Consider the following 11,975-nt stretch of genomic DNA (forward strand, 5'->3'; position numbering starts at 1 on the left):
CAATAATGGGATTGCTGGATCAAATGGTAGGTCTACTTGAATCTGTTTAAGGTATCTCCATATTGCTTTCCATAGGGGTTGCACTAGTTTGCATTCCCACCAGCAGTGTATGAGTGTTCCTGTCTCTCCGCATCCACGCCAACATGTGTTGTTTTGGGATTTTTTGATAAAGGCCATTCTCACCGGAGTTAAGTGGTATCTCATTGTGGTTTTGATTTGCATTTCCCTGATGATTAGGGATGTTGAGCATTTTTTGATATGTTTTTTGGCCATTCTTATGTCTTCTTTTGAAAAATTTCTATTCATGTCCTTTGCCCATTTTTTGATAGGATTGTTTGATTTTTTCCTGCTGATTTTCCTGAGTTCTAAATAGATTCTTGTTATCAGTCTTTTATCTGATGTGTAGTATGCGAAAATTTTTTCCCATTCTGTAGGCTGTCTGTTTATTTTCATGACTATTTCTTTGGCTGTGCAGAAGCTTTTTAATTTAATCAGGTCCCAGTCGTTTATTTTTGTTGTTGCTGCGATTGCCTTAGGGGTTTTCTTCATAAATTCTTTGCCTAGACCAATGTCTGTAAGAGTCTTTCCTACATTTTCTTCTAGAATTCTAATTGTTTCCCATTTAAGGTTTAAATCTGTTATCCACCGTGATTTAATTTTTGTGAGAGGTGAAATCTGTGGGTCCTGTTTCAGTCTTCTACATGTGGCTATCCAGTTTTCCCAGCACCATTTATTGAATAGGGACTCTAGTCCCCAGAGTATGTTTTTGTCTATTTTGTCAAAGATTAGATAGTTATATGAGGATGATTTTATATTTGGGTTTTCTGTTCTGTTCCACTGGTCTGTGTCCCTGCCCTTGTGCCAATACCAAGCAGTTTTAAGAACCACAGCTTTGTAGTATAGTTTGAAGTCTGGCAAATCAATACCTCCCATTTTGTTTTTATTGCTTAAGATTGCTTTTGCTATACGGGGTCTTCTCTGATTCCATACAAAGTGTATAATTATTTTTTCTAAATCTGTGAAAAATGATGTTGGTATTTTAATAGGAATTGCATTGAATCTATAGATTACTTTGGGTAGTATAGACATTTTAACGATGTCAATTCTTCCAATCCATGAGCATGGTATGGATTTCCACTTATTTACGTGTTCTGCAATTTCCTTCCTTAGCGTTTCATAGTTCTCTTTATAGAGGTCCTTTACCTCTTTAGTTAAATATATTCCTAGATATTTTATTTTCTTTGTTGCTATTTTGAAAGGTATTGAGTCCTTAATTTGGTTCTCCGATTGAATGGTATTGGCATATATGAATGCCTCTGATTTGTGTGTATTGACTTTGTAACCTGACACATTACTGAATTCGTTAATTAATTCCAGGAGTCTCTTGGTTGAGTCCTTGGGGTTTTCCAGATACAACATCATGTCATCAGCAAAGAGTGAGAGTTTGATCTCTTCTGTCCCTACTTGGACACCTTTGATTCTGCTCTCTTGTCTGATAGCTCTCGCAAGGACTTCCAATACTATGTTGAAAAGTAATGGGGACAGTGGGCAGCCTTGTCTGGTTCCAGTTCTGAGTGGGAATGCTTTCAGTTTTTCCCCATTCAGTATGATGTTGGCTGTGGGTTTGTCATATATGGCTTGTATTATTTTTAGGTAGGTCCCATTTATGCCTATGTTGTTAAGTGTTTTTATCATAAAAGGGTGTTGAATTTTGTCAAATGCTTTTTCTGCATCTATTGAGAGGATCATATGGTCTTTATTTTTGCTTCTATTTACGTGGTTAATTACATTTATAGATTTTCGTATGTTAAACCACCCCTGCATCTCTGGGATGAAGCCTACTTGGTCATGATGAATTATTTTTTTAATCAGCACTTGGATACGATTTGCTAGGATTTTATTGAGGATTTTTGCGTCTACGTTCATGAGAGAAATTGGTCTGTAGTTTTCTTTTTTTGTTGCATCCTTTCCTGGTTTTGGTATTAATGTAATATTGGTGTGGTAGAATGTGTTGGGGAGAATTCCATCCTTCTCAATATTGAAGAATAGTTTATGTAGGATGGGCACCAGTTCATCTTTGTATGTATGGTAAAATTCAGGTGTGAACCCATCTGGACCAGGGCTTTTCTTTTTGGGAAGGTTTTTTATTGCTGTTTCAATTTCAGTTGTTGATATTGGTCTATTCAGGAATTCTATTTCTTCCTGATTGAGCTTGGGAAGGCTGTGTGATTCTAAAAATTTGTCCATTTCCTCCTCATTCTCCAATTTGTGTGCATAAAGATTTTTGTAATATTCATAGATAATGTCACGTATCTCTGTGGCTTCGGTTGTGATTTCTCCTTTCATGTTCCTGATGGAAGTTATTAAAGATTTTTCTTTTCTGCTCTTGGTTAGTCTAGCCAGTGGTGTGTCTATTTTATTTATCTTTTCAAAGAACCAACTTTTTGTTTTATTAATTTCCCTTATAGTATTTTTGTTGTCTTTTTCATTTAATTCTGATTTGATCTTAATAATTTCTCGCCTTCTGCTGGGTTTGGGGTCAGTCTGTTCTTCTTTCTCCAGCTCTTTGAGTCTATTCATTAAGTTGTCTAGTTGTAAATTGTCTGTCTTTTTGAAATAGGCATTTATGGAAATGAATTTTCCTCTCAGGACTGCTTTAGCTGCATCCCATAGATTTTGATAAGTTGTGTCACCTTTGTCATTTAATTCAAAGAATGTTTTGATTTCTGACTTAATTTCTTCCTTTACAAAATTGTTATTCAGGAGAAGGTTGTTTAGCTTCCATGACTTTGCGTAGGAATGAGAGTTCCTGTTAAGGTTCATTATTATTTTTATTCCATTGTGATCTGAGAAGATGCAGGGTATGATTTCTATTTTTTTAATTTTTTTAAGACTTGCTTTATGACCTAGGATATGGTCAATCTTAGAGAATGTCCCGTTAGCTGATGAGAAGAATGTATATTCAGTGGTTTTCGGGTAGAATGTCCTGTAGATGTCAGTCAGGCCCATTTGTTCTAGCATTCTGTTTAAGTCTACTATGTCTTTACTTATTTTCTGCTTGGAGGATCTGTCCTGTGCTGTCAGTGGGGTATTAAAATCTCCAACTATTAAAGTGTTGTTGCCTATGATTTGGTTTAGATCGAGTAGGATTTGCTTTATGAATCTGGGTGCACCTAGATTGGGTGCATATATATTAAGTATGGTTATGTCTTCTTGTTGAATTGTGCCTTTCACCAGTATGTAGTAACCGTCTTTGTCTTTTATTACTTTTGTTGGTTTGAAGACTAAGTTATTGGAAATTAAAACTGCCACACCAGCTTTCTTTTGGCTACCATTTGCTTGAAATATCAGGTTCCATCCTTTTATTTTCAGTCTAAATGCATCTTTGCCGGTTAAGTGAGTTTCCTGAAGGCAGCAGACACTTGGTTTGTGTTTTTTTATCCATTGGCCCAGTCTATGTCTCTTGAGTGGGGAATTCAGGCCATTGACATTTAGTGAGAGAACTGATAATTGGGATAGATTTCTGTTTATCTTATTGGGTAGAACTTCATTGCTATGTTTTCTCTCTTGAGCCATTGTGGTGGCTAGAATTTGATCTTTAGCTCTTGGGTGGTTTTACATTCATGGGTCTTTGTTGTGATGATCCATGTGTAACTCTCTTTTGAGTACTTCTTGGAGGGGTGGCCTTGTCTTGGTGAATTCCCTCAGTCCTTGTTTATCCGAGAATGTCTTAATTTCTCCTTCATATAGAAAGCTTAGCTTAGCTGGGTACAAGATTCTAGGCTGGGCATTATTCTGTTTCAGAAGAGTGAGAATGGGGCCCCAACTTCTTCTTGCTTGTAAAGTTTCAGTTGAGAAATCTGGCGTAATTCTAATGGGCCTCCCTTTGTATGTTACTTGTTTCTTTCTCCTTACAGCTCGAAGAAGGGTCTCTTTAGTGGATATTTTGGTCAGTCTGACGACTACGTGGCGTGGTGTTTTCCTATTTGCTATGAATCTACCAGGGGTTCTTTGAGCTTCTTGAACCTGTATATCTAAAGTTTTAGCAAGGCCTGGGAAATTTTCTTCTATTATGTCTTCAAATAGTTTATCCAGCCCTTGCTTATTATCTTCTTCACCTTCAGGGATGCCTATAACTCTCACGTTAGGTTTCTTCACATAATCCCACATTTCTTGAAGACTCTGGTCTTTTTTCTTATTTCTTTGCTCTATCTCTGTGACTGTCTTATTTAATTGGAAAGAGTTATCTTCGATTTCTGAGATTCTGTCTTCTATTTGATCTACCCTGTTCTTGAGACTTTCCACTGTGTTTTGTAGCTCCCTGAATAAATCCCTCATTTCTAGGAGTTCAGTTTGGTTTTTTTTCAATACGTCTATTTCTTTAGTGAATTTTTCTTCCAAATCCTGGAATTTTTTTGCGGTTTCTTTGCGGTGGATATCAATTTTTTCTTGTATATCATTCAGCTTATTTATAACCCAAGACTGAAATTCTTCTGGTAACATATTGGTATTCTGAAACTGGCTTGTGCCAATTGGAGGAGAGTTGGTATTTCTCTTTGGGGGCGAGGTTTCCGTTTGGTTTTTTTGTGCTCCCCATATTTTTCCGCTGAGCCCTTCCCATCTGGCTCTATCGTTAGATCTTTTCTCACAGCTTTAGTCTAGTTAACAGCACGTCTTGTACTCTGTTCTTAGGCTATGGAACAGTCTAGGAATGTTGCTTCCTTTATCTATAGGGGGAGACTGTTGTGTGCTGTTTAGAGTTTCTTTTTTCTATCTCAGTTGGGGGACTGCTTCTGATGGGTCCACCCCCAGAGGGTTGGCTTGACCTAAGACCAGTTTGGCAAGTTAAATCATTGTGTTGCGGACTTTCAGTTAGTAGGCAGGATTCACACGATTTGCAAGCAGAAAGCCTCTTCTCCCTCTCTTTTTTTTTTTTTTTCCCTCCCCCTGGCTTTTTGGTTCTTCCTCTGGATGTGTGGTTTCTGTCTCCTTCAGCAGGAAAGACACTGGCTAGGCCGAGGAGGCAGTGCCCTCACTCCCTCAGTGCCCCAGCTGCTGCAGCTCCCACGGGCAAAGGTCTACACTGTCCCAGTGTTCCCAAGGTCCGGGCTCCACACTCTTGCGTCTGGGGAAGCACTCAGTGTTCACACCTGGGAAGGGGACCTGGAGAGGGTCTATGGATCAGGGGATGGAGCCTCCTGAGGAGTCGCCTGGCACCCTATGGCTCTGCAGCAATTAGACCTTGGCCCGCACAATTGTTCCTGCCCACCTGCAGATCACTGGCACTGGGGGGTAATTTTCAGGGTCCGATAGGAATCACAGCTGGGGGTCTGGAGCACTCAGGAGTTTACAGTAGCTCCTGGGCTGGAGGGACACCGGAAAGAAGAAAAGAAAAAGAAAGGAAAAAAGAAAAGAAAAAAAAAAAAGGAGAGAAACAATATGAATAACAAGAAGAAGAAAGAGAAAACAAGAAAGAAAAGAGAAAGAAAGAAAGAAAGAAAGAGAGAGATAAAAAGAAAAAAAAGAAAAAAAAATCCCACTTTAATATTTCAGGCTCGGGGCCCCTCGCCTCGGTGCAGGTCCGCGTCTGTCCCTTTAAGAGATAGGGCTCCGGCACCGCGGAGGCCTGCCAGAGTTCAAGGTCCTTTCCGCTTAGCTGTGGGAACCGAGATGGCCACCGCGCGTCTGTCGGTCGCAGGCGCCAGGGGAGAGCGTTCAGAGCTCGGCAGGCGCCAGGGCCCACAGCAGCTCCCCAGCCGGAGAGCTGCCGTACGGGAAGAGAAAAGCAAACATGTCCCGCTTTAATATTTCACGCTCGCGGCCCCTCGCCTCGGTGCAGGTCCGCGTCTGTCCCTTTAAGAGATAGGGCTCCGGCACCGCGGAGGCCTGCCAGAGTCCAAGGTCCTTTCCGCTTAGCTGTGGGAACCGAGATGGCGACCACGCGAGAGCGTTCAGAGCTCGGCAGGCGCCAGGGCCCACAGCGGCTCCCCAGCCGGAGAGCTGCCGTAGGGGGAGAAAAAAGCAAAAAAGTCCCGCTTTAATATTTCACGCTCGCGGCCCCTCGCCTCGGTGCAGGTCCGCGTCTGTCCCTTTAAGAGATAGGGCACCACGGAGACCCGCCCGAGTCCAAGCTCTCTCCCGCCTATGTCACCTGTCCTCGGAGCTCCAGGTCTCCCTCGGTGATTCTGCACCAATTTCAGCCAGATCCCTGACCGAGTGGATGTGGGGGTCAGTGGGGAGATCAAGCCGCTCTGCTGTGGGGCTGCACCCGCCCCACTCGCCGGTGAGGCAGGCACGGCCGTCCCGCACTCCGCTGTCTGTTTTCCGTCCCGCACTCTCCAAATTATCTCGGTCTGATTTCTCACTCGCCTCTGTTTTTTCCTGTTCCCCGTGTCCCACGGTGATTCTCCGTGGGTTCACACCGCCGTTCCTGTGGAGAAGCAATCCTCTAGCGTTGTGGCAGGTGGAGATCCACGCCTTCCTCTCCGGGAGCACAATTCCAGGAGGTCACCTCCACTCCGCCATCTTCTGATCTCTCAGGATCTTATTCTTGATATTTTAGTTTCTCATCAGAAAAATGATATTGAGGTGTATTTATATTTAAATTTGAAATACCTCTATTTTGCTCATATTTTGTTATTAGATTTTTTTTGCTATCATTTCATTTAACAGCATAACTTACGGTGAATTATCTTATACAATGTGTCCAGGCATACTTTGAGAATAAGTACAAAGAGAATAAGGAAGTTTTTTGCCCTAGGGGACAGCAGCATCTTTACTTCGTAGTCACATAGCCAGAGGATTGCAGCCCCAGGGATTACGTACAATGGATGAAGCAAACAAAAAGCTGAAATGCAATGGGGGGAACTTCTACTTTCCTGACCAAATTTTGCTATTTGGAAGGACTTCCACTACAGAGACACACCTGACCTCTCTCCTCACTCCTTCCTTATTCATTTCCTCCTTCATTAGAGAACTGGGTTATCATTTAGGGAGTTTAAAATAACTATCTGACTAGCCTAACTTGTAGCAGGATAGATAGTATCCCCCTTCAAAACTCATGCCTACCTAGAATCTCAGAATGTGACCTTGTTTGGAACTAGGGTCATTACAGATGTAATTAGTTAAGATGACATCATGCTGGATTAGTGTAGGCCCTAAATCCTTTGACCAGTCTCCTTATAGGAAAAAGGACACATGGAGATACCAGGGGAAAAGGCCATCTGATTGAAGAGGCAGAGCTTGGAGTGATGTAGCCTCTGCTTCTACTTACCATGATCATTTTCCTAGTTAAAAAATTATTCCTTTGCATTCCCTGTGAAGGAAATGATGGAGGAAAAGGAAGGGAATGGCTGTGATACTTGAATTCTAAGACACTAGCAATGTAAGAAAGTGAGAAGCATCATTGATTTAATGTCAGTTTTCTAGGTGGAAAAACTTATAGGATGCATTTTTATCATAGAAATTTTATATGTGAAAACTATCTTGAATGGATGAAGTATGGTAATATCTATAGATTGTTAAGTTTTACTAGGTCAGATATGCTAGGTGCATAGTGCATGCATGAATTCATTTATTCTTCTCAATAGTCCTGTGTTGCATTCAATCGTATCCATTTTTCAAAAGAAGAAATTTTCTTATAATTAACGAGCTTTCTCAAGATTACAAAGCTGGTGAACAAAAGAAAAGCCAATTTTTTTTTTTTTTTTAAACTCAACTGCCAAACTCATGTTTTATCTTCCGGTAGTATGGTAGATGAAACATCCTACCTACTAACCTCAATAGCACTGGATGGGATATGAGTTTAGATGACCTCCTACAATCTAACCATCTTCCCAACAGCTTCTCAGCTACTCACTCCAAAGATTACACATCATCATTGTTGGAATCATTTAACCCCTCAAATTTGAATCTAAAATCCCACTCAAACACAGCATTACATTTGTTTACTTCTCATGTTTTCTTTCTTTCTTTCTTTCTTTCTTTCTTTCTTTCTTTCTTTCTTTCTTTCTTTCTTTCTTTCTTTCTTTCTTTCTTTTTTCTTTCTTTCTCTCTCTCTCTTTCTTTCTCTTTCTTCTTTTTCTTTCTTTCTTTCCTTCTCTCTTTTTTTTTTCTTCTCTAGAGACAGCATCTTGCTCTGTTGCCTAGGCTGGAGTGCAGTGCTCACTACAGCCCTGAACTCCCGGACTCAAGCATTCTTCCCACCTCAGCCTCCCAAGTAGGTGGTACTACAGGCACAAGCAACCACGCCCAGCATATTCTTTATCTTAATGCACACTTTTCTCATCTCCCAGTCCCTTGAAACATTTTTTTTCTTTCCATCTATTAGCCCCATGTATGTCTCTACTTTCCTTCCACTGAACTTGAATCCCCTGACTCATCTCCACATGTGCTCTTTCACCAGCACACTTTGCTCTCTTATCCCCTTGTCCCTCTATCTTGCCAATTCCCATCTTAAAATCAGTCCAATTATTTCTTGCACTGCCAAGCCCTGTGTTCGGAAAACCATGCAACCGTTTCAACTGCATCCAGTACAAATGTTTAGTGTACTAAACGTTTAGTGACTGGTCCCCCAGCACTGCCGAGAACTTGGTTTATACTTTCCCTGGATACTTTTCCTCTGTCACGTCTCCTAGTGGCTCTTCCAGACGCTCATTTTTCTCATTAAGTTCCTCATGCCAAGCCTGACTTGTTCTTAGTATGTGATCCTGACTCCTACTTTACAGAAAAGATAGAACACTGAAGTTCCTTCATTTCAAAACTCATCCTCCCTCACGTACATATGTCATTCCCCACAGATATCTGCAGGACTCACTCCCTCAACAATTTCAATGCTTGGCTTAACGTGTAACTTTTTATTTTTTTTCCAATTCCAGCCACCCTATTTAATTAAAAGCATTTCTTTCCTCTGCTGATTTAGTCCTCCCGAGTCTTCTCACTTTCTAACATATGCTTTTTAATATATTCTCTAATTTATTTGCAATGTTTATTGTCACCGTGTATCTCCCCCAGGTGGAATGTAAGATCCACTAGGAGCTTTGCCTATTTTGTACACTGATGTGTTACAAGCACCTAACATAGAGAGTGGCCCCCGGGAGGTACCAAAAGATACTTGTTTAATAAATGAATAAATGTGCACAAGTGTTTTGATTGCTTGTTTTCTTCCCTATCCTTCCAGAGGAAGAGGTTCCTTAACCCATCTCTAGATAAGGCTGATCCTGACAACAGCTATCCCAGGAGACATCAGAGAGATGAAAAAAAAAATTGCTTGTTTACATCTAAGATGTGACTTTTCAAGATGTGTAAAGGTTACACACTTTATGCCAAGTATGAGAAAGCTTTCTTGGGTCTTCTCCCACCTAACTAGTTCAAGGGCAGGGAATGCAGTGTACTGATCCCCTCACCTCTGTTATCTCTCAATAAATTTGGAAAGAACACATATTGCTGCTGTGCTCAATCTTTGGCATTAAATATACTTCCCAAACAACTGCCCTCCAGGTTGACCCAAACAGACTGACTTCTGTTGTATTTCATATTCTTTGATAGGTCTGGCCAAGGTTCTTTTTTGTCACTGAGACTGCATTTTGTACAGATTATAGCTTAGCAGGGACTTCACTGAAAACAGCAAGTATATTTCTTTTTGGAACACAAGTTGAACTTCAGTCATAGTCCCTAGTGAACAAGAATAGTCAAGTATGGACTATAATAGAATCCACTATACCCTTTGGCTAAAAGCTCTTTGAGTGGGATCCACAAACTACCTACAAGAAAATGCAATGCAAACAACTGCTATTTACCAATTTCCTGGGATAAAACACAACTGCAAGAAATTCTTTATCAAATAAATAATATTTCCAAATGCTGGATTTTCCAAATTTTATCAAGAAACCTTTCTTAGATGATCCATTGCATTTACTCTAACTCCCACAGAATAAATACAACTTTTCTTAATGTTTGAAAATGCTGTTACTGCCTTCATTCCCATTCTCCTTTTGAATGAAGAAGAGCAATTCCTTAAAAAACAAAATCACAGTGGTTTTTTTCAATTTACTCTTGTGGTTGTCTTTAATTCTTGCTTGGTTCTTCCTTGTACCAGGGGTTAGCTTCATGTTGTCTATGTCAAAACAATTTTTTATTTTATGTAAAATATTACATGGAATAGAAACTTGATTGTGCTTTTTATGATATTCTGTTTTTTTTAAGAGTAATGATTCAATTTGTGCAAGCTTTATGCATTATTTGAAAGGAATGACGGCCATCTGTTTGTTTGCTGTGGGGTGGGGGATTGAGGAAATTTGTGCCTAAATAAATTAGGTGTGGAATTGCTTTCTGCATTGTTTCTGCTGAGGGAGCTCCCTTTTTTTCCCATTTAAATAAACTATTGGATTAGAGATCCCACTTCACTTAGGCTCTGACAAGGCTGAACAAGCTTTCAGTCTCTAAATTACAAACAGATTATGTCACTAAAATACATTTTTTATCTGCTTTTGAGTTTGTGAGCCCCTAATAACTTTTTATGTGGAAATGATATTCGTATACAAGTTACTGTAAGCCCTCTATTTTTCATGTAAGAAAGGAATAGTGGGGCATATTTCGGTCTTTTTGCCCTTTCATATTTCTCTTCTATTTTCATTATAATTTTTCTTTGACCTTCCTGAGGCTTTCTGTTCTTTGATTCCTGCAATTACTATTAATCTCTTAGCCTTCTTGCTTGGCTTTCCTCCCTCCCTTATCAAATGTTGACCCATTTTTCCATCAAAAACTACACACTCATCACAATTTCAGCTTTTTTGCCTTCTGCTACAAGCATCTATCACATCATCTTTCCTTCATCATCTACTCTGGCATATTTATGATGGATATGCAATACTGTTTGGTAACCCTCTTTCAAATTTTCACAATTATCTTTAGTTCTGACTCATTCTCACTCCTATTTTTTTTTTTTTTACTCTCAGCAGGAAATTTCTACTTTTTCCTTATAGAGAAATCAGAAATTACCAGGCCTGCATTCCCTAAACTTGCCATGTCTGTAATGATTTGTCTTATTTCCATCTCTTTTAAAAGAAAAGTTGTTCTTTCTCTAAGCAAGTTTAATCTTTCCATCTAGTCTTTTGTAATTTTTCTTCATCCTCCTTAAACATCTTTCTTTATCACTAATCCTTTTTCATAATTTTCATCCACTTATTCTCTACCAGAACTTTTTAAAATAGATATTTGAAAATATTTTGTGTTAAAATAAAGAAAAAAAAACCCTCTCAACTTGTCCTCTCCTTCTCTCCTTTTTGTCCACCTCAGCCAGGTTTCTGAATGATTTGTTCAGTGGTGGAAGAGTTTCAGAAGAAGTCAAGGTCTGGGTTGTGACCATGGGGATAGCAATGTGATGTAGAATGGAGGTAAATGGCACAGGACAGGTAGACGTAAAGGAATTGAAAGGGTGTCATGTTAGGTGGGCTGCCAAAGTGAAGTTTGAAGTCACTCAAAATAAAGCTCCAACTTAACCAGGAGAAAAAGACTATGATTAGGCACTAAAATAGTGGTGAATGAGCAAGAGTGATCAGAAAATCTGTGGATGACTAGGAGGTGGATGCATGGGAGTTGGCATAAGCCTCCAAGGAGCAGAATTTTTACTCCATGGAGAAGGGTAAATAGAGCAGAATTCACAATGGAGGTCAGCAGGATGCCAACTCTGATTGCCAGATATGAGGTCCATGGATGTTATTGAAATTGCAGACTCCAAATGAAAGAGCTTCTGGAGAAAATGGCTTTTCATGGAAGAATCAACTTTCATTTAAGAGAGAAGAGGAGGGAATGTTCAATGAAGAGATTGTAAATGAGGGAGAAGTTGGTAACTATGGATCATGGTGTCCCGAAGGCAAATGGAGGGGAATCCTGAGCAGTGAAGTCAGGCCAAGGAAAAAGGATACAGGAGCAGTATGTGCATAAGAACATAGAGTACAGATGAGTGGAAAGGCTCA

This window comes from Lemur catta, chromosome 5 (genome assembly GCF_020740605.2).
Source record: "Lemur catta isolate mLemCat1 chromosome 5, mLemCat1.pri, whole genome shotgun sequence".
In the NCBI taxonomy this organism is placed as follows: Eukaryota; Metazoa; Chordata; class Mammalia; order Primates; family Lemuridae; genus Lemur; species Lemur catta.